The 5,402-nt window shown below is 36.5% G+C and overlaps 1 pseudogene; it reads right to left on the bottom strand.

The window, feature by feature from the left end:
- Positions 1–1,488: 1,488 nt before the first annotated feature.
- LOC101647361 lies at positions 1,489–2,053 on the bottom strand (annotated as a pseudogene).
- Between the last annotated feature and the right edge of the window lie 3,349 nt (positions 2,054–5,402).

Here is a 5,402-nt window from a genome sequence, read left to right as displayed (position 1 = left end):
TTCTCCTTATTCATTATCTAGGATTCACATATATATGAGATGATTGAAAATACTATGGCCTAGATCCATCCTAAAAGTGACATTTTTTGCTCTTTAACACAATAACGAGGTCTCTGCAGCAGATTGTCCCAATGCAACATGTCATTTGACCTCTTGATTTCCACAAGATCAGAGTATCTTCTGACATCCATCTTGGTCTTTTATTCCTTCTCTCTCTCTCTCTCTCTCTCTGGGTATTTGTGTGTTTCATGGCCTTTTGCTTTTTTCATATATTATGTTATTCATATATGATGTCTTCATATATGATGTCATCCTACAACATGTGTAATCTTCAGTCATTAGTCTTCAATGCATCAAATATGTTCTTGAGATGTTCTCTAAATTCATATAGGATATGCACAAGGTCATGTTTTGTGTTTCATGTACTTGTTTTAATTTTCTTACACTTTAAATGGAACCTGCATATGAGCTAATGATGGTCTATTTTATAGTAGACCACTCTCTTTTTTTTTTCTGCTTATGATATTGAGCTCTTTATCTTCTCTTTAAGGAAACTTTGTGTCTGGATTATACAGTGGGCTTCTAACCAGAAGGTAGGCAGTTTGAATCCACCAGCAGCTCCATGGGAAAAATATGAGGCTCTCTGTTCCCATAAAATTTACAATCTTGGAAATCTTAAGGAGAATCCTAACCTGTCTTTAGGGTCACTATGAGTTGTCATTAACTCGGTGGCAGTGGGATTTCATCTCTTTCGACAGATGTAGTTGATTTGATTCCTGTGTGTTTTACACGTTGAGGTATATGTGTATAGTCACCATTTATGTTGTTGGAAAGGGATATTTGCGATAATCAAGTCATTGGCTTTTCAAAATTCTGTCATGTGATATTCTCCAGTGTGGTTTCTGTCACCAAGATGGTGTTTTCCAAATATTGATCCTTCCTCTTTGTTTCTAACTTAATGTTTATTTGTTTAAAATATTTTATATTGCCCAGGTTAATTTTTACTTGCATTTTGTTGCTTAAATTATTTTCATTTTTCTATTTTTTTAATAACTATAAACTCAAATTTAGGGAAGCTTGCCTTTGTCTTGGAAAATAACAGCAAAGTTTTATTATCCTTTGCTAATCTGACATTTGAAGAGAGTGGTAGTTATCTTGCTACAGTATATTTATACCATAAATGGTACAACTCTAAGTCTGGTGGTGACTAAAAAGAGACACTAGTATTATTGACAAAATTATAATCTACTGGTAGCATTTGTAGAAAATAAGGCTTTTCAAGTTTTCGAACAGTAAATTCTATTAGGAAAAATGTCTTACCGGCCAAAAAGGGAATGCCTCCACAGATTTCAAATGAAATACTGGATTTTGAGTTATTGGAACTTGGATATGTAAAAATAGGGTGGTAGTTTGAGTCATTGTTACAATGGTCTCAAGTTCAAATAAACTATTGTAACAATAATACCACTTCGAAGATCACAAGCATTCTCAGGGACTTTTCTCTTCTTTAGTAGGTGCTGGCAAAAATGTGTTCAGTCATTTTCCAATACAAATGGCTACCCCTAAAGCCAAAATATGGGAAATGAAGAGAGATGGAATGAACACCCTAAAAAATTCCATGGAGAAAATACTACCTTCCTTCAGGACTCCACTTGTTCTCATGCTTAAAAAGACAGAATATTTAGGGTGCCTGAGTTAGAACTGTTTAAGTAGAATGGTTTTAGATCTATTGGATCAGTCAGATCTACTCTACACTTTTCTTCAAAACCTTAATTTCTTTCTCTCCTTCTATAGCTTCTTCTGACTGAGAGCTATAGTATCTGCTGGTATGCATTTATACATCAGACATTAATTTGTCCATCTTTTGTGGCAAACGGTTGTTGCAGTGAGAACTACCTTTTGAACTACGCCATCCTGACCTTAAAAGAATCTTCTCCATGTCATCATTGTGGATGGAGGGTGAGGAAGGAATATGTTCTAGCCTCTCATTTTCCCCATTGCCATTGCTCGTGCTATTGACACCAGCTCCACCCAGAAATCTGATCTCAGACATGTCCCTCAGTTTTCCTCCCCTCTATAGTCAACTGCCTTTCCATCCCCCAGCACTTCCCTATTACTAGCTTTCATAATCATATCACCAGTAATTATCAATTCATCTTAATTGAATGTTTGAACAATTTCAGACTGAAGAAGTTTGTAGAATTCTTCAGTTTATTCATCATTGGCTTTATTTGAATTATAATGTTTGAATAATAGTTGTATTAGTTATATTAACTTATCTTCTTTGTAGTCTTCCTTGTAGAAGCTTTGTACTTCAAGATCGATCTTAAGATGTCCTTTCTGACAATGAGTGTACTGTCATTCTTCAATTTTTCATCCCCAGCATAGTAAATCATATGATTATCTGACTCAAAATGGCAAATACCAGTCTATTTCAGCTCATTAATGCCTAAATATCTATCTTTATGGCTTCCATTTCATTTCCAACAGCTTCCAATTTTCTTAGGTTAATACTTTGTACATTCCATGTTCTGATTAATAATGGAAATTTACATCAGTTTCTTTCCATTTTGAGCCATACCCCATTGGCAAATCAAAGTTCTGAAAGCTTTGCTCCACCCACATCATTAAGGTAGACTTTAGATGAGGAGGCAGCTCTTCCCTGGTTGTATTTTTAATGCCTTCCAACCTGAGATGCTCTTCTTCAGCCACTATACCACCAAATGTTCAACTGCTGTTCATAAAGTTTTCAGTGACTAATATTTCTGAAGTGAACTATCTCTTTCTTTTTCCTAGTCTTTCTTAGTCTAGAAGCTCCAATGAAACCTGTCCACCATGAATGGCTCTGCTGTCATTTGAAATACGAGTGGCATGGATTTCAACATCATAGCAACACACAAGCCATCACAGTGTGACAAATTATCAGACAAGTGATGGGGCAATGAATATAGATAACAATACTTTGTTCTGGTGGAGAAGAAATGTACTAAAAACAACATATTTAGATGACCTCTTAGGAGACAAGATTTTATGCTCACTGAACTTAAAAACGGTTTATATATATAATATATATTCTAAAAATATTCCATCCTTTTGTTCCACAAGGACCTTCAAGTTAGTCAGACCACACATCAACTTTTGCTTGGGGAAATGTGATCACTGTAGCAGTAACACCAATATAACCAGGTTGCTACTAAGGATCTCTCTACCCACTATTACATTTGAGGAAATGTTAATCTGATTCTGAATGCCATAAAAAATGCTGTAGATTTACTTGATGGATTAATTTCATGCAACTCATCTCAGAACATGACTTGCTATGTCTTCTATTAGACATCAGTAATTTCTCTTGGTTTTAAGCCAGATCTACTGCTAAAAAATCTCTTACTATTCAGCTGTCACTCTTGCTGGCATTTTCCTCTATGGAAGCTCTGATCATGGCTTACTATGTAGAAGCTGTTCCCTCCCTGCTATGCACAGCTCTTAAGAAATGTTATTTGTCTACCACACTGACTACATTTATCAGCAGAAACAGCACATCCTGACCTATGACAGTGAACATTCATTGTCTCATTTTATCCCCACATCTGGATTTAGATACTCTACTTCTTCGTACAAGATCTTCATTGTGGTCTGTAATATGTCACTATGGCAACACATCACTAACCTTCTGATACATCTAAGTCATCGGCTGATGTTTTTGTATCCAGTTCTATCTTCACATCTGAATAGGTTATACATTTTATGACATCTAAGGCCTTTGAACATCCTCCACTGGAATAACCCCCAGCAAGCATTCTGAAGATAGTATTTCCTATAGATACTTAGTTATATCTGGCATTCACCTTTAAACTTTAGTACATTTCAGCTCATGGTTGTTTTTGTTGTTAGCTGCTATGGAGTCAGTTCCAGACTCATGGTGACTACATGTACAATATAACAAAGTCCTGCCCACTCTTGTGCTAAACCTATGACTGTTAGAATCCATAGGATTTTCATTGACTGATTTTTTAGATCTCCTGGTCTTTTTTCCTTGTTTGTCTTAGACTGGATTGTCTGTTGAAACCTGTTCAGCATCATAACAACATGCAAGCCTCCACTTGCATAGGTGGTGACTGTGTATGAAGTTCATTGGCCAGGAATCAAACCCATTTCTCCCACATGAAAGGTGAGAATTCTACCACTGAACCACCATTAAACCTTCCAAATCACTGGCATTGACTTGACACTAACTCATAGCAATCCTACAGGACAGAGCAGAACTGTTCCCTTTGGGTTTTCAAGGTTAAAAATCTTTATTGGATCAGAAAGCCTTATCTTACTCCTTTGAGTAGCTGACAGATTTGAACTGATGAACTTGCAATTAGTAGTCCAACAGGTAACCCACTCTGCTATCAAGGCTGCTTGAATCACCACCCAAACCCAAACCAAATCACTGCCATTAAGTTGATTCCATCTCATAGCAACTGGTATGAACCAGAACCACCACTCAAGACCAAAACCAAAACAAAACTCACTGTCTTCTAGTTGATGATGACTCATAATGACCCTAATGGACAGGGTAGAACTGCCCCTGTGACTGTAACTCTTTATAGGAGGAAAAAGCCCCATCTTTCCCCGGAGGAGTCACTAGTGGTTTTTAACTGCTGATTACAGCACAACTCCTAACCACTAAAATGGCATGAATACACAGACAAAACTCATTTAATTAAGAAGACATTAGGTGCTTCTATGAATCACCTAAGATGAGAAAAATGCTGCATTTGAAAATATCTGTGAACAGTGAGACAAGGCAACACATAAGAGGTAGGGAAGAGCTAATAAAGGAAATGAGGTTTTTAATTCAATATATATGATTTGAAAAGGGAGGGAAAGATTTCTTGCATGGGTGGAGATTTGAACTGGCTCTTCAAGGAGGAATATACTTTAGAAACTTGGAGAGAAAGAAAGACAAATTGAGATTAATTAGATAAAATAACTGGAATGCTATGGAGCCAAAGGTCTGAATTAAAAAGAGATGCCCAAGGAACAAGGGAACAACAAGTAAACTAAAATCAATGGTGAGAAGGGCGTAGGTTGCCTCGTGGGGCTTAATCAAGGGTAATGTACAGCAAGGAATTACTAAACCCGAATAAAGGACAAACATGATGGTGGGACAAGAGAAAAATAAAGGACATGGAGGAAAGAACCAGGAGGCAAAGGACATTTATAGAGGTCTAAATACAGGCATGTACATATGTAAAAAATATTTCTATATAACGAGAAGGGAATAGATCTATGTTCTTATATATATACTTTAAGAATTAAGGTTGCAGATGGACATTGGGCCTCAACTCAAGCACTCCCTCAACACAAGAACATTTTGTTCTAATAATCCAGCATTCTATGATACTCACCTTCCC

Source organism: Echinops telfairi, unplaced genomic scaffold, assembly GCF_000313985.2.
Source record: "Echinops telfairi isolate 266 unplaced genomic scaffold, ASM31398v2 ScPeMD7_19;HRSCAF=73, whole genome shotgun sequence".
Lineage (NCBI taxonomy): Eukaryota > Metazoa > Chordata > Mammalia > Afrosoricida > Tenrecidae > Echinops > Echinops telfairi.
The sequence above is the reverse complement of the archived record's forward strand: the minus strand, read 5'-3'. Positions and strand labels throughout refer to the sequence as shown.